Source organism: Camellia sinensis, chromosome 10, assembly GCF_055761805.1.
Source record: "Camellia sinensis isolate YWXY chromosome 10, ASM5576180v1, whole genome shotgun sequence".
Lineage (NCBI taxonomy): Eukaryota > Viridiplantae > Streptophyta > Magnoliopsida > Ericales > Theaceae > Camellia > Camellia sinensis.
In genome coordinates this window covers 165,360,198-165,381,741 of record NC_138970.1, presented here as the reverse complement: position 1 = coordinate 165,381,741, position 21,544 = coordinate 165,360,198, and positions in this window count along the sequence as shown.

Here is a 21,544-nt window from a genome sequence, read left to right as displayed (position 1 = left end):
AGAAACTTGAAATTTCTCTGAATAAAATTGTTAATTTTTGAAATTAGACTTTATAAATACAAAGCAATTCACTGTGCTCCATTTGGAATACCTGTATATTCACCATTACAGTGGTCCAGATAGTGAGAGAGAGAGAGAGAGAGCGCTTTACATCAATGGCGTTACTTACAAACCAGAGAAATTCTCTCTAATTTAATTTTCTGTGTTAATTTTCTCTCTGTGATGGCCAGAGAAATTTGTTCATTTTCTCTGGCCAAATCACATACTCACCCTGTGATTTTCTCTGGCCAGATTACGTACTCATCCCTCATCTTTGTGTTAAACAACACTTAACAGCTAATATTGAAATCATTTTTCTTTTATAAAAACATTCATATAATCCGTACGCATACTTATATATATATATATATATATACATGGTACCTTGGATTTGGAAAATGAGACAATGTAAAAGGCAGTGTTGGTTGAATCGAGGATGATGAGATCGGACGATCCAAATTGAGGGAGAATCGAGCGAGGGTTTATGTGGAGTCTGTGGCCATCAATGACTATATTGATTGTGTAGCCATCTTCGAATGCAATGTTACTGCCAGCTATGGAAATTGAAGGAAAATATTTCAAAAATTAGGGAAATTATAGAAAGTGAATTGAAGGAGAGAAGAGAAGAGAAGAGATATACATACATACCTTGAAGGTTGAAGAGAAGGAGAGAGAAGAAGATGAGTGAAAAAACCATAATCGAAACCCTAGTTTCTACCGTCTCTATCAAACCCTAATCTACCACTCCTTTCTCAATCTTCTTTACTGCTCTCTCCGATCAACCAAACTTGTAATTCTCGAATTTGAAGACAAAAATATATAGAGAGATCGAGGACGAGGAGATAGAGGTGGATCCTCGAAGTCGAAGATCGTCGGTGCTCCGTTGGATAGGAAACGAATCAACGAGGCGTTAGATAAACAGTTGGACAAATTTCTCTGTGATATATAGATCTGGAATTGAGGGACCTTAGACATCAAAAAATAATATTGTGGATCTCTTCTATTACTAAAAATGGAAGAGAGACCTTAGATTAATTTTTCCTAAAATATATTTACACTTCACCTAATTTCACACATATTTTTCCTTCCCCTTTTCAAATCATTTCCTAAATCCTCAACCAAACATAGAGTGAGGGGAGTAAAAACACATCTAACAAAAAAAGCTATTATAAAATTTTAAATTTTGATTTATACTAGTACCCAAAAAAATGAATAATATTACTATTAATCAAGCATTCTTTGTCAACATAATTGATAACAAAAATATAATTAGACATACTTCTTATCTGCATTAACTTAACAAAATATTAACTATTACTATGTCTCCATGTAGTAAAATTGACTATTTGAAAATATGTAATCGCCATTTTTTATAATACATATAAAAACATCTATGATAAACTCAATATAAAAACCTTAATCAATATCATTCTCAATAAATATGATCAAGTAACTTGTTACAAAATTATCTTCCATTTTATTATGCAATTTAGTTTTTTTAAAAAAAATTATAATTGAAAATAAATGTTTTATGAGTATAATGATTCCATTTCCATAAACGGTATTAAATTTTATTAACTCATTTTAAGAATGTCATTTTGAAATAGATAACATTTTTATTTACAGGTAATATTCCAATTTCTAGAGAATGAACAAACAATAATGAATGCAAAATAAGATGCATAAGCAAATTAAAGTGTGATTTATAAATTAAAAAAAAAGAACAAAAAATATATGATATATGAATCGAAAATAAGAATAGTAAGAAATAGAAATAAATAAAAGAATACAAGTAACTTTAAACAATATTGTGAAACCCCGTATTTTTATAAAATAATAATAATATATATTTTTAATTTTCTTAAATAATTAGTCACAATATTTTAAATTTAATAGTCTGTATATTTTTATACTGAACATTTATTTAAAATAAAATAAAATATTTTTTGACTTTATATTATCACTCAATATAAATTTATGAACCTTATGATATTTTTATTATATTTTTTTTTTGTGATCAAATTACACTGAAACCTAATATTTTATATACTAAAACCCAAAAATATATATATATATATATATATATGTACATATTTAATCAGACTCTAATGGAAGTCAATTAGACTAATTAAATTAGGTGGGATTTGAGATTAGATATAATTAACTAATTTTGTGTCAATCAAGACTTATTAAGAATATGTATTATTTAATTAAATCAATCTTAATCATAAATTAAACTATGGAAGGAAAAAAAAAATTTATGGGTGTATATGAAGTGAGGGTGTGCTGAGAAACCCAAGTGTGTGTACAAAGAAATCTGTTTGTGTGTGCATGTGTAAGTGATGTGCTGGAAGCTTGACCAAGGTGCGCGTGTGCAATATGTGTCAACAAGAGGGATGTGCTTGTGTGTGTGTGTGCATGTAAGTCTTGAGGTGGACTTCAAAAAGTGTGTGCACGTGTGCTGTGTTGACAGCAAAGAAGAGAGGTGCATGTGTGTGTGTATAACTAAGGAGTTAAAGGTGTTTGGGCTAACAATTGATGGGTATGTGCTGTGAGAGAGAGAGAGAGAGAGAGCCGAGAATGAGAGAGACGGAGTGAAAAATAAGAGAGTATTGAAGCCTATTCAATTTTCTTTGCTAGAAGGAATTTCATGGGAAGCTAAAAAAAAAATTAAAGAAAGGAAGATCTTGAAGGCTAATAGGTAAGAAAACCCTCTCAACCTTCTCTTTTTTTTTTTTATATAATTGAAATTTTCAGATTGTATACATATAATACATTGTCTAAACTGTTTTGAATCTACCAGCATGTTTACCCGAATTTTTAGACAATTTTATACTCAAAGTTTCGAGATAATTTCTTCTACAAAGTTGTTGATAATGATGTCTAGTTCAACCAGGAATTTTGATAACAACTTTTGAGCTTTCTATGAATTTATACAAATTGTTTACTAAATCTCAAACTGTGTTGAGAATAACCTATTTTGAATCTGCCAGCATGTTTACCCGAATTTTTAGACAATTTTATACTCAAAATTTCGAGATGATTTCTTCTACAAAGTTGTTGATAATGATGTCTAGTTCAACCAGGAATTTTGATAACAATTTTTGAGCTTTCTATGAATTTATACAAATTTTTAACTAAATCTGAAACTGTGTTGAGAATAATCTATTTTGAATCTGCCAGCATGTTTACCCGAATTTTTAGATGATTTTATACTCAAAATTTCAAGATGATTTCTTCTAAAAAGTTGTTGATAATGATGTCTAGTTTATCCAAAAATTTTTGGTATCAATTTTTGAGCTTTCTACGAATTTATACAAATTTTTAACTAAATCTGAAACTGTGAGACAGATTTTAATATGTATTTGAAAATTTATTTAAAATTCTACACTAAGCCAAATCTGGTAATTTCTAACTAAAAGATGAAAATTGAGAAGTCTATTTCCATGATAAATTTTTAGATTATGGATTTGATCTATAAAATTAAGCATGTAATTAATGTAAGGAAATGTGACAAATCTGTGTCATAAAGATTGTTGGAAATTTTACAAGATTATTTACATCTTATTTTTCTAAAATTCTTTCTGAAAAGTGACCTAAACATCCACATTGAGTATTCTGTTCAATTGCACGAATTTTAGGATTGTGTACATAATTTATTTATAATTTTAATATCTAAGTTATTATGTTCATACCATTGTTTAAATTAATTGTCTGTTAAATTTGGGACATTAAATTATTATTGTGTGACATGTATAATGTTTTATGTTTTGGTTGGTATAACATTATTAGTGATTGAGATTTGAATAATTTGTGTTCAATATATGAAGTTACTGATAAAGGATTAATACTAGTTGTTCAGGGTGAGTCTTGGTTTTAAAGAGTGTATGAAATCAAGAGATTGACGGTTAATACCGGTTGTTCAGGGTGGGCCCTGGTTTTGAGAATTCTCACGTAAATTGTGTTGCAAAACTCTAAGATGGCACGGGACTTATTTGAACCCTTTTCGGTATTCGGTTTTGGAATAAGGGTGGATGTGCAGGTGGCACACAGGGAGGTTACTTACCCCTGACAGACCGTTTCCTTGGGGCAGACCATGGATGCCACTACTTGGGTATATAACTCCGGACGTGGGCATCCCTGGTAGCTACGGTTGATAACACTTAAATATTTGACCAAGGGAGGGTTTCAAATTAACCGTTGCCATGCTTAGTGGTTGGTAAGTTAAATCTCTTTGGTGAGATTTCGAGTGTCACCTAATTTATTAAAATTATTAAAATTATTCTAATGGTTGTAATTTAAGTTAAATCTCTTTGGTGAGATTTCGAGTGTCACCTAATTTATTAAAATTATTGAAATTATTCTAATGGTTGTAATGTATGTTTACAATTATATTGTTATCTCATGTTTAGAACCTCATTATTTTTCTCTTAAAAAGAATGGTAGGTTGGCTATGTTTTCTTACTGTGTTGCAAAACTCATGGCATATATTTTTGTTGCCCTGGCGTTTTATGCCAGGTTTTGGTGAGGAAATAATTGAAGCTGGAATGGAGTTGACGCTAACGTAGAGCCTTGGCTGACTTGAAATCATAGCTAAAGTCGAATAACTTTATTATCCTATATATTAGCTATTAAGGACCTTATAATTTCATTGATGTTGTATTTGGATAATGTTAAGTTTTTATTTAATATTATTTGAACCTTTGGTTATGTACAAGAGTTGGAATGCCCTATTAAGATGTCAACTTTTTAGTTTATTAAGTCATTTTGTTTATTTAATTTCCCTTGATGTTTCAAAAAAAAAAAAATTTGGGGCGTCACAAATATAGAAATATAAATAATACAGATAACAAATAAAATAGATGAATATTTGATAAAACTTAATTTAGAAACTATTTTTAAAATTTTATAATGTAAATAATTTAGAGGGTGCAAAACTACTGAAATTTTGGGGGTGCGAAATAATTCAGTTTCAAATTATCTTATAATTATTAATATAATATACATAATTTTTAAAAATGTTGGGAGTGCGACCGTCCTTGCCCACACCCCCTAGATCCATCCTTGGCTATAATTGCACTGAAGGTGGTGGTAAAGAAATTAGGTTCCCTCCTAGCAGCAGAAGCTCAATTACTTGGTGGAGTTGGCAGGAGAGTCACTGAATTACGAGATGATTTGGAGAGCATGAGATCTTTCTTAGAGGATGCTGAAGTAAGACGTGAATCTGATAAAGGAGTCCAAACTTGGGTGAAGCAAGTCAGAGACGTGGCCTATGACACACAGGATATTCTTGCAGAGCTCCTTCCCCGGTTGGCACCGCTAGAGGGCAGTGGTTTCTTTCACTCCTCCACAAAGGCTACCACTACTCGTGGCAATTGATAGCGCACCACCACTTGGCGGTTCAGGTAGAGGATGTGAAGTAGAGGGTTAAGGCCATTTCAGAAAGACGAAATGCATTTTCATTCAGAAGGGTAGAGGAAGCAACAAGTTCAACTACTGCCTCACAGTTGCAGATGTGGAATGATCCTCGATTGGCTTCTCTTTTCCTAGATGAGGCTGGTGTTGTTGGAATTGACAAGCACAAGAGCTTATTAATTTCTTGGCTGGTAAGCAGAAACCAGAATCTGACCACCATCTCAGTGGTGGGTGTTAGTGTATTATAGTGTTAGTGTAATATAGTGTAATATATAGCTGTCATACTAATGATGTTGTATCTTTATACTTTCGGTGGATTAGCATCCAATGTACCCTATTTACTCTCTATAAATGAGAGTGTTATAAAACACTTAAAACATCAATCATAATATATACAATTTATTCTCTCTCTATCAATTTATCTTACATGGTATCAGAGCTAGGTTAAGAACTTAGTAATTCTGCTTCACCAGCGGGCGGCTGCCTCGTCTTGGCCGCCCGCCGGACAAACCCAAATTTCCTTAATTTCTTCTTTCATGGCAGATTCTTCAACAACAATTCATAGCTCGAATACAACACTTCAACAAAGATAGTCTTCTCAATACAACAAACAGACCCACTTACCAATTGTCTCACTCTTCACCTCCAATCATCATCCCCAACAATGGGTTTCACACACACAGGATTCATAGCTCCTTTTTGCACCCAGCAGACAGCTTTGCAATTGGACCCTCTGTCCACCGTGGGTGATAGCAACACACCAAACAGCTTGCAGCTGGTCACGCTACCCCCCTGGGTTGATCATGAGGCCGTCATTGCAACTAGCGTCGTATACTCGATCGCAGTCGATGAGTTCTTGCTCAAAGAGCTCGATCGGTTCGCCGGTTTTGATCTTGTTCAGGCCTTCCACCGCCGCCACCGTCGAGAATGCCCAGCAACTCCCATAATCCCCTTGATCTTTAATCGAAGCAACAACACCTTTGGTCCTCTAATCAACAGACTCCAACAACTCCTCGTCACCTCGGACGACATATCTCCGGCTCAACCCCACCTTGGACTTACTTGGACCGGGCTAATGTCATGGCTGAGAGATATCCACCATAGCTCCATCCATACAAACCGACAGATGGGTGAGTGGTGTTCAGGTGAGACCATGCAAAACAATAATAAAATTTATCAATCCAGCTTGTGCCACCCACACCTCATCATATCTTCATATTTGTTTAATCTATCAACATCCACCCACCTCCAATTCAAAGATGCTGTCATTACCCACTTTAGCTATAATGGCTGGCACCATCATGTGTTGGTTTGAACAAACACGTGGGCCCAATTACCACCCATTTGTATATACACTATACACTTTTCATGTATCCAATCCAACATTATACTGAGCACGGCAGCGTCGAGGTGTGTCCACTTCTATTCCACTCATCTCTCTCTTTTTATCTTACTTTTTCCATTCCACCAAAAAAAAAAACACACACACACACATTCAACACCACCTGATCAATTTTTCTGCTCCAACAACCTTGTACCATTCTTGCCATCCGACTTGCACAACACCCTTGTTTTATTCATATCAGGGATCCACTCCGCTCACCGTTCTACACCCAAAAAAAAAAAAAAAAACCCTTTTTATCATTTTTTTTTTTTTACCATCTTCACTCTATGTTGAGCTGTTTTACTCCACTTTATTAATCCCTTTGTTTCAACCTCAAATAGGTTTCTATCTTCACACCTATTTGAGTTTGAGGGGGGGTTATACATATATCATGGTGAGCATGGTTACACACCATGCGAACCACCCAAGCTAATGAGCATGGTTATATACCATGGGAACCACTTAAGCCACCCCATGGCGCACTTCCTAAGTCGCCCCCTTGGTGTACCACCAAATTCTTCTACAACGGTCCGGCATGACCCCGTAAACTGTCCCGACATTGATTCCGGTTAGCTTCTACAACAACGGTCTGACACGACCACACAGTGTCTGCTACATCGGTCCGACATGACCCCGTAAACTGTCTCGACATTGATTCCGATTAGCTGCTACAATGGTCCGACACGACCATACAATGTCTTCACCAACGGTCTGACACGACCATACAGTGTTTCTTATCCTATTTTATTTTATGTATTAGTTTATTTTCCTGTTTTATTACTCTTTCCAAACTCAAGTTGGTTTGTGCCTATCCTCCTTGAGTTTGAGGGGGGCTGTTAGTGTATTATAGTGTTAGTGTAATATAGTGTAATATATAGCTGTCATACTAATGATGTTGTATCTTTATGCTTTCGGTGGGTTAGCATCCAATGTACCCTATTTACTCTCTATAAATGAGAGTGTTGTAAAACACTTAAAACATCAATCATAATACATATAATTTATTCTCTCTCTATCAATTTATCTTACAGTGGGGATGGGTGCTGTTAAGAATTACTTCAACCACCATGCTTGGATAACGGTGTTGCAATCATTCACGGCAGCAAAGCTTCTATGGGCTGTCCTGAAAGACTTCTTGGAGGAGACAAAAGAGCCAATTCCTGAAGGAATAGATACGATGGGCGAATTCCTCTAGCAATTGTAGCAATAGGTTGCCTTTTGTCTAGGAAGAATAAACATTTGTTGGAATGGAAGAAAGTCCGTGACAACCTTTCTATGGAGGTCAAAAGAAATTCCAGTCTTGAAAGAATACTAATGCTTAGCTACATTGACTTACCATACCACCGCAAATATTGCTTCTTGTATTTGAGTGCTTTCCCAAAGGATTATTTGATCAGAAAGACGAAACTTACCCAACTATGGGTGGTCAAAAGATTTGTAGAAGAGATATCGGGCCACAGTGTGGAAAAGGTTGCAGAGAAGTACCTAAACGAGCTTGTCAGTAGGAGTACGGTTCAAGTAGTAGAAAAGGATTACTCCAATCGAGTTAGAACTTGTCGTGTACATGATATTATCAGAGACATTATCGAGCCGAAATCTAGGGATGAATCATTTCTTATGATATTGAATGATACGAGGATGTAATTGGATGAGAAGATTCGTCGAATGTCAATCCATGATAGTTGTAAGGAGCTCCCATTAACCATGAGATTCACTAGCCTCAGATCTCTTTTGGTGTTTGTGTCAATCGATACTTCAAAGTCTTTAAGAACGGCATTCTTTAAGGATTTCAGAATGTTAGGAGTGTTTGAGCTTGAACGTGCACCGCTTAATAAATTTCCTCTAGACAGGCCCGGCCCTGAGATTTCCGGGGCCCAAAGCCAATAATTAACTAATAAATTTTTGGGGCCCTTCACATTTTTTTTTTCATTGAATGAAAAAAAATGAAGACAAAAGACAAAAAATTTGCATCAAAATCACAAAAAATACTTAGTATTACATTACAACAATTAATAAGTGTCGCTTGATCCTCACTCTTCTTGCATTTTTAGAAGCAAATAAATCAATCATACTTACATAATCTAGTTTTTTTGCAAAATCATTTTCAATGGATAACAATGCTAGTTATTTTAAATGGGCCTTTCAATTTTTTAATGGGTCAATTTATTTTAAGTTAGTTTGGGTCTTCCTTAATTTTTTTTTTTTTTGATTTAAAATATATCTAATATATTACAATAAACTATAATAGGAGGACCCTTTTTTTGGGTCTATTTTCAATGGATAATAGTGTTAATTTTTTTGAATGGGCCTTTCAATTTTTTAATGGGTCAATTTATTTTAAGTTAGTTTGGGCCTTCTTTAATTTTTTTTTTATAACTTAAAACATACCTAATATATTACACTAAACCATAATAGAAGGGGCCCCTTTTTTGGGTCTATTTTGAGGGGCCCTAGGCCATGGCCTTGTTGGGCCATGCCCAGGGCCGGCACTGCCTCTAGAACTAGTCGAGATGATTCATTTGAGCTACTTAAGTCTAAGGAAGACAATGATAATTAAGAGTCCATAGGGAAGCTCAAGAAATTAGAAATACTGGATCTCAGACAATGTCTTGCAATCCAATCACCCCTGCCTAATGGGATCTTAAAGTTAAAAAATCTTTGTCAGTTGCGTGGCTGTTACTATCCTTCCTGTTATAAATACCATGTTATAAATGATGTATTATTGATTTGTTTGTATATTGATTACAAGATTGTTGTATATTTTGTATATTACAAGGATGTATTATATAGGAGAGGTTTTGGGAGAGGAGGTGAGGAGTGAGTGGTGGAGGTAGGTTTGGTGGAGTGTAGTAGGTGATAGGAGTGAGTGGTGGAGGTAGGTTTGGTGGAGTGTAGTAGGTGATAGGAGTGAGTGGTGGAGGTAGGTTTGGTGGAGTGTGTAGTAGTAATTTACATTTACATTAACAGCCCCCCTCAAACTCAAGGAGGATAGGTACTAGCCAACTTGAGTTTGGAGAGAGTAACAAAACAGAAAAATAAACTGATAAATAAAACAGGATAGGAGACACGGTATGGTCGTGTCAGACCGATGTAGCAGACAGTTTATGGGGTCATGTCGGACCGTTGTAGCAGACACTGTGTGGTCGTGTCAGACCGATGTAGAAGACAGTTTACGGGGTCATGTCGGACCGTTGTAGCAGACAGTTTATGGGGTCATGTCGGACCGTTGTAGAAGACAGTTTACAGGGTCATGTCGGACCGTTGTAGCAGACACTGTATGGTTGTGTCAGACCGTTGTAGAAGACAGTTTATGGGGTCATGTCGGACCGTTGTAGCAGGACAGTTTACGGGGTCATGTCGGACCGTTGTAGAAGACAGTTTATGGGGTCATGTCGGACCGTTGTAGCAGGACAGTTTACGGGGTCATGTCGGACCGTTGTAGAAGACAGTTTATGGGGTCACGTCGGACCGTTGTAGCAGGACAGTTTACGGGGTCATGTCGGACCGATGTAGAAGACAGTTTACGGGGTCATGTCGGACCGATGTAGCAGAACAGTTTACGGGGTCATGTCGGACCGAAATTTGTGGTGGTGCACCAAGGGGGCGACTTAGGGAGTGCGCCATGAGCGACTTATACATGATACTGTGTATAACCCCCCCTCAAACTCAAATAGGTGTGAAGATAGAAACCTATTTGAGTTTGAAAAGGAATTGATAAAGCTGACCGGTGTAGAAGACACTGTATGAGTGTGTATATAGGCTGCCCAAAAAATATACATGGATGTAGATATCGAGCCCTCAAAAGTCGTGCCCTCAAAAGGTGTGTCATCAAAAGGCGTGTCATCAAAAGACGTGCCCGAGTCATGAAAAGGTGTGCCATGAAAAGGCGTGCCAGGTTGTCGGTGTCAAAAGGCGCGCGATGCGCGTGGCTGTCTCTGTGTCATGGTCGTTATAAACCGAAGCGGAGGAGGCAGAAACTGAGACAGAAAAACTGAGAGAAACCTCTGAAAACTTCTTCATTTTGCTGAGAAAGAGAGGTCATTTTGCTGAGAGAGATAGGCTGTAACACTCTGTTGCTGTTGCCCAGAAAATGGCTTCGTCGTCCCGTGGGCTGCTCACTCTCTTTCCCGATCTCAACGAGTCCACAGGAGAGAGAACTGGTGCGGTGGCCAGTGAACCTCAACCAAACACCGCTGGGTTTGCTCCTCTGAACTTTCCGATGCGGTCTGTGGAGCAAAAAATGGCAGTGCAAACGGATGTGGAGGCGAATCAGTATACTTTGAAGGCATGTGTGGAAAGCATGACGGCGGTCACAAATTTGTCGAACCGGCTGCAGAGTAGGACAAATGAGGTGCAGCATTTAAACTCCCAGCTGGCTCTGCTCCAACGCATGTATAAGGATGCGCGAGCAGAGATAAGCGTGTTAAGGGCAGAAAACAAGGAGCTGAAGCGGAAGGCCACCGTGATGTTCCGATTTGGAGGTCCGCCATATGCTGCAGTGGAAGAGTTTGGGGGAGTGAACGTGCTCGGTGGACAAGGAAACACGGAGGCAACACCGTCAAGGGCTGCTCAGGACGGAGGCAAGAAGAAGAGACCTGCAGCAGAGTAGAAGAAGTGAGGTCGTTGGATGACCGTCTGCAGAAAAAGAAAACAAATCTGTTGTTTGGTTGTTTGTTGTTGTTTTTTTTTTTTTTTTTTTTTTTTTTTTTTTTTTTTTGTGTGTGTAAAATGGTGATCGGGGTGAACCCCCATGAATAAAATAAGATTTCCGCTTCTTCATTCGTCCCTTTTTTTTTTTTTTTTTTTTTTTTTTTTCAAAAATATATATATATATATATATATTCTATAGACTCTAGTGGAAGGAATGATGGGTGTGGCGACATCACATTGTGGGAAGTCTGTCAAAATAAAAAAATGAGAATCATGAGGTGGGTTCGACTGTTGTCTGTGTAGAAAGAGGGTTGGTTTTAAAAGAAGGGAATAATAATAATAATAATAATAATAAAAATAAAAATATATGAATGGGAAAGCCTGGTGGAGAGAGATGATTGGTCCCCCCTGTTTTGTTTTCTCTTTGCTCCTTTATGCTCCTCAAGAGAGAGAGAGAGAGATGGTGAGGTCGCGGCGGCTCCACCGCCTGCACTCGAGTGGAAATTCTCTCAGGTCTTCGGTGAAAGGACGGCCGGTGAAGAAGTTCAAGAAGTTGATATCATTTCAGCAATTGAGTTCGATAAAACCGGTGACCACCTTGTTACTGGTGATCGTGGGGGCAGAGTGGTATTATTTGAGAGAACTGATACAAAGGATCATGGCGGAAGCCGCAGGGATCTAGAGAGGATGGATCATGCAATTAGTAGACATCCTGAGTTCCGTTATAAAACCGAGTTTCAGAGCCAGGACGAGGGAGGGAACGGCGGAGGCGGCGATGGCGGAGGTGACGGCGTAGCGGTTCTGGTTGACGTTGATGCTGGGTGTGTGAGTTGATGGTCTCGGCTAAGGTTTTTGATGTGGAGCTGATGAGATACCAAAACATCGAGGAAGAGATGGTGCAACGCTGGCAGATCGCGATGGCGGGTGTATCGACTGTACCGGATCAGAGGCCATCGATGCCTGAGGTGGTCCGCATGAGGGTGAGACTGATGATGGGTTACGACGATCGTCGGAACGAGACGAGACATGGCTGGCACTGAGTCCAAGTGAGGTCACTGCCGGTGTTGAAGAGGAGGGTGAGTCCGACGGTGACGATGAAGTTACCGGTGCCGATTGAGGCGCCGGAGTTTACTGGGAGAGTGGCCTTGGAGGAGTTCAGTATATTGTTTTGTGCTGAGTTGGAGCTAAGGCGAAAGTGAATTATGTTGACTCGGGATTGGTCTTCGGAGAGGATCTGAGTCACATTTGGGGCATGGGCTTTGTCTAGACTCAGGTGAGAGCATGGCCCGTGCTTGGGAGGTACTTTCAGTGTTGCCTTTTTGCCGGCTCACGAAAGCCGAGGCTCGATCGAAGCTGTTGTAGCTGTAGAGATCGACGAAGGCTGTGGAGAGAGGGGTTGAAGTGTTGGCGCTGACGGAGGCGCCGGAGATTGATCGGAAAGTGTGGTCTCCTCCGAGTGGACTGTGGAGGAAGAAAGATGATTCGGGTCGGGTCTGACGCAGCAGAAGGAGTGACCCAGATCGTCGAGACGCTGATCTTCCCCACAGAAAATCGCAGTGTTTTTCTATGCCCTAGCTTCCTTCTGAAGAGAAAGAAAGCCAGAGCCCTCAGCCCATGTGTGTGTTGTGGTGTCTGTGCGTATGGCAGTGTGTGGATCAATATGTGATGCTTCTGCTAACTCCGAATCAAAACAGCGGGAGAGAAGGTATGTGTAGAGGTCCGGCGGGCGGCCAAGGCGAGACTGCCGCCCGCCGATGAAGCAGAATGACTAGGTTGTTAACCTAGCTCTGATACCATGTTATAAATACCATGTTATAAATGATGTATTATTGATTTGTTTGTATATTGATTACAAGATTGTTGTATATTTTGTATATTACAAGGATGTATTATATAGGAGAGGTTTTGGGAGAGGAGGTGAGGAGTGAGTGGTGGAGGTAGGTTTGGTGGAGTGTAGTAGGTGATAGGAGTGAGTGGTGGAGGTAGGTTTGGTGGAGTGTAGTAGGTGATAGGAGTGAGTGGTGGAGGTAGGTTTGGTGGAGTGTGTAGTAGTAATTTACATTTACATTAACACTTCCAAACCAATACCATTGTTTAGCAATACATACGCAATGAACCTTCCAACAAAGATGGAGAGATTAACAAATCTACAAAAATTAGGAAATGTTGATGTAAGTGGTATTGGTGATATAGTGAGAGACTATGAAATACCGACACTTCAAAACAAGTATCATATCCGTGTCGGATACACACACTTCAAAGACACGCGGACACTTTGAGGACACGTATAAGACACACCACATGGCGTGTTCCCTTATTTAATTACTTTGTTTTCAAAGGACATGCCAGAAACACGTTAGGGACATACCAAACTGTCTTTTCTCTCATTTTATTTAGTGCTTTTGATGAACGTTAAATATTTATTTATTTATTTTTTAGATTTAAATACTTAATAGATCATCCATAGAAAAAAATATAAACGGTAAGTGTTAATTTAAAAGTACTTTTTTAAATAAAAAAATAGAATTGGAGTTAATTTTTGTTAATATTGATTGTTTGTGGATGTAATATTAATGTAGATAACAAATAAAAATATATGAAAACATATTTCATTGTCATGTCCTCGCGTGTGTCCGTGTCCCTATTTTTTTGAAATCATCGTGTCCTGTATCCTTATCCATGTCCGTGTTTGCATCCGTATCCGTATCGTGCTTCTTAGGTGAGAGAATTGGGAAAGCTAACCCAACTAAGGAAGTTGCGCATCACACATCTAACACAAGAAAACGTGGCGGATCTATGTTCTTCTCTAGGGAAATGGAAGCATCTCACTACATTATACATAAAAGGCACACTCTACAATGACTCACTACATCTTAATTCTCTATCTTCTAGTCCACAGTTTTTACAGCAATGCTAGGTATCATGAAAAACCTTTCATGAAAATAATCATGAAAGCTTTGTGACTCTTTGATTACACTTAGAATAAAGCATCACACACTAATTAAAATAATCCAAAAATCATAAATTTTTCATGATCATTTTCATAAAAAAAACTTCTTGATCCCTAACTTTTCCCATCTACAAAACCTGAATTTGAATTGTCATTTAGCGACTTTGCCTAAATGGATGGCTTCCCTCGAGTGCCTTACCAAGTTAGTGCTTCAGGAATCTTACCTGAATGATGACCCACTGAAGTCGCTTCAAGGATTGCCCAACTTGGGATTGCTTAAACTCCGATATGCTTATGAAGGGGAGGAACTCTGCTGCAATGTTGGAGGATACCCAAGGCTTAAAAAACTTGAGCTTGAAGAAAGAACTAAGGCAATTGAAAAGCATAAGAGTGAAGGAAGGAACAATGCCTGTGTTATGGGAACTATGTATCAAATTATGTGAGAAACTAGAAATGGTGCCATTGGGCATTGAGCACCTCAGAAATCTACAACATCTAATACTGTATTTGGTTGAGGGATTTGGAGAGAGATTTAGAAAGAGAAAGGAAAAATATGTGTGAAATTAGGTAAAATGTCAAGTACGTACATGAAGGATTCTCCCAGAAAATAGAGAGACCACATGGCAAAGATTTTTTGAAGGTTCAACATTTTACAACAATCGAAGCCATTGATAAACCTTGGCTTATGAAGAGATGGGGTTTCTAGGACTCAATCTCAGACTGATGAGTATGATTTGAACCAAAAGGTGTTTTTTCCGTTGCACCAACCATGTTACTCTTATGTTATATGCATACTTTCAATTGATAAACGTGTAAACCAAATTGAAGTGCTCTAGCTGAAAGTGCTGAACCTTGGTCTTCTTCTTCTTTTCTTTCCTTTTTTTCCCATTTAATAAAACAAGCAAAGCTTAATCGTTAGCTTGATTTAGATTGCAAGCAAAAGTGTATTCTGCATAATAAAGTTGTATTTCAAACAATTTAAGATGTTCTTTGTTTCATTCTATATATTATACAACTTACCAGTTAAAACAAAATAATAGGAGTCACTAAGTGAGAAATGGTAACACTTTTTGTTAAATTTTTGGGTATTATTAGTAATTAAATTTCACAAAATTAAGTTTAGCTAGGCCAAAGTGAAACATGAAAGGGTGGAATTAAAGAAATAATTAATTTACGAGATGATAGAGATAACACATCTATTGAAGATCAAATAAATAAAAATTAACACCAAGGGGTGAACCGATGGTTCTTAGCTCTCTTGTTAAGTAAAAGGTTACAAGTCCCATTTCCTACTTCCTCTTGAGGCATTTTTAAGATTTATGTCCGGTAATTATCTGATATATGTGTAATAGAGACTACATGTCACCGAAAAACTAAATAAATAAATAAAATGTTCATATACGACAAAAACCAATAATTGCACTAGCTAGAAATTTAAGAGTAACATTATCAATATAGCAGATAATGTTAATTGAGACAGACTAAAATAGACATAGTTTGAGATTGTAAATAAATAATATAAAAAAATTAAGCAATGATTTGATGCGTTGAGTTCAGTTGAATTAGGATAATTGTTCATATCAATCCATTTAGCTAATTCTTACAAGTTTCATTTTGTTAGACATTTTGAATTCACCATAATCACTATGCAGATATAAGGTATTAATCATTAATGCAGGAAAATAACTTTAGTTCTATTGTGCAATGAAGGTGTAACTCAAATAAATAATATATATGTATATATTTAAATAATTTACTTTAATTATGTATGTGTATGTCGACATATATATAATTTTGAAAAGTATGTTGTAGACATAAGTATTGTTTGATAAAGTTGAAAATTAAAAATTAAAAATTAAAAATTAAGTATTGGAAACTAAATGCTAGCGTTTGGTAACGTTTACGTTTTTTATTTATGTTTACAAAAATTTTATAAACTAGTTTTTGTTTATTTTTAGAAAAACATAAATTACAAACTCGTTTGGTTTGAACAAAATATTTGAAAAATTTTAAAAGCGTAAACTAAAAAATACGTTTGTTCAGACCTAAAATATTTATATTTATTTTTCATTATTTATGACAATGGGATCATACACATTATAATTGAAAAAAAAAATTAATTGAAAAAAAAAATTGTTGGTCAAATTTTTAAATTTCTATTTAAAAACCAATGTAAACTTATTTTTTGAGTTTACGTTTTTTCCTCAAATTTACAAACTAAGACAACCATTTATAAACCAAAAAATTTATCAAACAAGTTTTGATGACAGCTTTTAAAATTTTTGAAAACTGAAAACGAAATGGTACTAATTTTTTACATTGAAAAGCTGTTTGATAAAAATTTAAGTGCGGAACTAAAAATAAATTATTTGATATGTACAAAATCAAATTTAAAATTTATTATTTTCAAATTGTATATTTCAATTTTTATATTGTGATGATGGCAGTGGTAGTGGTAGTGGTAGTGGTAGTGGCAGTGGTGGCAGTAACGTTAATGGTGGTGGTGATGGTGGTGGTAACAATAACGATGTAATAATAGTAAAATGATGGTGGTATTTAAGGTAACAATAGTAATGGTGATGAAGGTGGAGGTGGTTGTGGTGACGGCATGATGGTGATGGTGGTGATGTTAATGGCGGCGGCGGCAGTAGAGGTAGTGATGGTAGTAGTGGTGGCGGTGGCATGATGGTGATGGTTGTGATGAATTTGTAATAGTGTATAGTGATATTTATATAATATTTATAAATTGAATCAGAATTAAGTAAGTTTCATATAATTTAAAAAACGTTAAAATTTTAACCTACATTTTAAGAAATGCTTAAATTTTTAAGTGACATTAATTATAATTATCAAACGAACTTAAATGATTATCAACCTACTTTACAATTAAGTTATAATAATAATGTTAACCGGATATCACTGACACACATAAATATCCACTTAAAATAATTCTTCTAATATTTATAAAATATATATATATTAGCGTATACTCACGGTGTAAAAAAATATTAGGATTAAAATATAATTGTAATCACAACACTATTTAAATTTATATTTTAATTTGATAAAATCACAAATTTATTATAAAATTTTGGAGTTTTTACAAAATTACTCACAAAAACTCGTTTTTGTTTATATAATACATAACTAGATAGATAAATGTACCTGGCGTACATACAATTTTCACGGGCATACATACAAAATTGTTTTTGCTTATATAATTATATGAAAATTGTATATATGTCCATAATGTCCTAATGTATTACGGGTATACATACATTGTATGGAAATATGTGTAAAATATATTGAACAAAAAGAAAAAAAATAAAAAAATAAACAAATAGAGAGAGAAATAAAACGGGAGAAAATAAATAAAATAAAAATAAAAGAGAGAGGAAGGTGGGATCATGAGATCATGGAATGATGGGTGAGAAAAGGAAAAAGTAAGAGAGAGAAGTGGGAAAATAGAAAATGTATATATAGGATATTTTTTGAGGAAATATATCTCAGCCATTATTTTATAATTTGAACAGATTTGAGCCATACAAATGTCCTGATAGGATAAAAATATGTTGAAGATTCAAAAATCATACTGATTTATTAAAATATGTTGAAAATTCATGTAAGGTCTAAATTTATGAAGTGTATTAGGTATCCATTATATTTTAAAATAATAATTAATTGTTCAAATTCATTTAATTTGTGGACTATAAAATTCATTAATTTAATCTCCACTACACATAGTAAAATCTGGTTCATAATTCTGGGATCGTAAACTTTTCCATATAATATGAATAAAAATAAGTGAATAAAAAGGAGAAAATAAAAAAAAAATAAACAAATAGAGAGAAAAATAAAAATAAGAGAAAATAAAAAAATAAAAAGAAAAAAGAGAGGAAGGTGGGATCATGGGATCATGGAAAGATGGGTGAGAAAAAGAAAAAGTAAGAGAAAGAAGCGGGAAAATAGAAAATGTACATGTAGGATATTTTTGAAAAAATATATCTCAGCCGCAGTTTTATAATTTGAATAAATCTAAGCCGTCCAAATGTCCTAGTAGGACAAATGTGTATAGGACAAATTCAAAAATCATCCTGCTTTATTATATAGATATTGCAGATTCATACGAAATCTATCAGGTATTCAATATATTTAAAAATAATAATTAATTGTTCAAATTCATTTAGTTTGTGAACTAAAAAATTTATTAATATAATCTTCATTACACACAGTAAAATCTGGCTCCTAATTTTAGGATCACAGACTTTTCCATATAATATGAATAAAAACAAGTAATCGAAAAGGAGAAAATAAAAAAATAAACAAATAGAGAGAAAAATAAAAATGGGAGAAAATAAAAAAATAAAAATAAAAGAGAAAAGAATGTGGGATCATGGGATCATAGAACGATAAGTGAGAAAATGAAAAAGTAAGAGAGAGAAGCGGGAAAATAGAAAATGTACATGTAGGATATTTTTTGAAAAATTCTCAACTGTTGTTTTATAATTTGAATAGATATGAGCCGTCCAAATTCCCTAATAGGACAAATGTGTGTAAGACAAATTCAAAAACTATCATACTTTATTATATAGATGTTGAAAATTCATATAAGATCTAAATTTATGAAGTCTATAAAGTATGCAATATATTTAAAAACAATAATTAATTATTCAAATTCGTTTAATTTGTGTACTATAAAATTCATTAATTTAATCTCCACTACACATAGTAAAATTTGACTCCTAATTTTGGGATCGCAGACATTTCTATATAATATGAATAAAAATAAGTGAACAAAAAGGAGAAAATAAAAAAAATAAAAAAACAAATAGAGAAAAATAAAAATTAGATAAAATAAAAATAAATAAAAAGAAAAGAGAGAGGAATGTGGGATCATGGGATCATAGAAGAATAAGTGAAAAAAGGAAAAAGTAAGAGAGAGAAGTGGGAAAATAGAAAACGTACATATAGGATATTTTTTGGAAAATACATCTCAGCCGTTGTTTTATAATTTGAATAAATCTGAGCTGTCCAAATATCCTAGTACGATAAATGTGTGTAGAACAAATTCAAAAACTATCCTGTTTTATTATATAAATGTTGAAGATTCATATAAGGTTTAAATTTATGAAGTCTATCAGGTATCCATTATATTTAAAAATAGTAATTAATTGTTCAAATTCATTTAATTTGTGGACTATAAAATTCATTAATTTAATCTCCACTACATATAGTAAAATATGGCTCCTAATTCTGGAATCGTAGACTTTTCCATATAATATGAATAAAAATAAGTGAACAAAAAGGAGAAAATAAAAAAAATAAACAAATAGAGAGAAAAATAAAAATGGGAGAAAATAAAAAAAATAAAAAGAAAAAAAGAGGAAAGTGGAATCATGGGATCATAAAAGGATTGATGAGAAAAAGAAAAGGTAAGAGAAAGAAGCGGGAAAACAAAAAATGTACATGTAAGATATTTTTTAGAAAATATATCTCAGCTATAGTTTTATAATTTGAATAGATGTAAGCCGTCCAAATGCAAATGTCCTAGTAGGACAAATGTGTGTAGGACAAATTCAAAAATCATCATGCTTTATTATATAGATGTTGAAGATTCATATGAAGTCTAAATTTACAAAATCTATCAAGTATTCAATATATTTAAAAATAATAATTAATTGTTCAAATTCATTTAATTTGTGGACTAAAAAATTCATTAATATAATCTTCATTACACACAGTACAATATGACTCCTAATTCTGGGATTGCAGACTTTTCCATATAATATGAATAAAAATAAGCAATCGAAAAGGAGAAAATAAACAAATAGAGAGAAAAATAAAAATGGGAGCAAATAAAAAAATAAAAATAAAAGAGAAAAGAATGCGAGATCATGGGATCATAGAACGATAGGTAAGAAAAAGAAAAAGTAAGAGAGAGAAGTGGAAAAATAGAAAATGTACATGTAGGATATTTTTTAAAAAATATATCTCAACTGTTGTTTTATAATTTGAATAGATCTGAGCCGTCCAAATTCCCTAATAGGACAAATATGTGTAAGACAAATTCAAAAACCATCATACTTTATTATTATATAGATGTTGAAGATTCATATAAGATCTAAATTTATAAAGTCTATAAAGTATTCAATATATTTAAAAACAATAATTAATTGTTGAAATTCATTTATTTTGTGGACTATAAAATTCATTAATTTAACCTCCACTACAAACAGTAAAATGTGGCTCCTAATTCTGGAATCGTAGACATTTCCATATAATATGAATAAAAATAAGTGAATAAAAAATAAAAAATAAAAAAATAATAAACAAATAGAGAGAAAAATAAAAACAAGATAAAATAAAAAAAATAAAAAGAAAAGAGAGAGGAATGCGGGATCATGGAAGGTTGGGTGAGAACAGGAAAAAGTAAGAGAGAGAAGCGGAAAAATAAAAAATGTACATGTAGGATATTTTTTAAAAAATATATCTCAACCGTTGTTTTATAATTTGAATAGATCTGAGCCGTCCAAATGTCTTAGTATGGCAAATGTGTGTAGGACAAATTCAAAAATCATCATACGTTATTATATGTATATATATATATTATTATTAAAAAGTATTTCGTTAACTTATTAGCAATCCAAAAATATATATATATATATATATTTCATAAATATTAGCAAAAGTATACACTTGCATATATACCTATAAAATATTAATTTAAAATGAAAATTAACTGAAATTATTTTATTTTAATAATTTTTAGATTAGATCAGATGTCAAAATATTGTGAAATATTTATAAATGAATGCCAAAAACTAAAGTACAAAATAGGAATTCAAAAACCAAAAAAAAAAAAAATTGATGGTATTGAAAGCCATTTGATACCAAAAGCAATTACGAACGTTCGTTTCATCAAAATAGTATTAAGTACAAACACACATTTGGTTTGTCTAGAATAATAATCATATACTAATAGACATTGATTCATTACAAAGAGAAGAAGGTGAGGAAAGAAATAATTACATAAATGCAAGAAACTGACCCCTCAACAGCCAATCTTCTCTACTCAAAAAAAAAAAAAAGTTGAAGGAAAAGCAAAA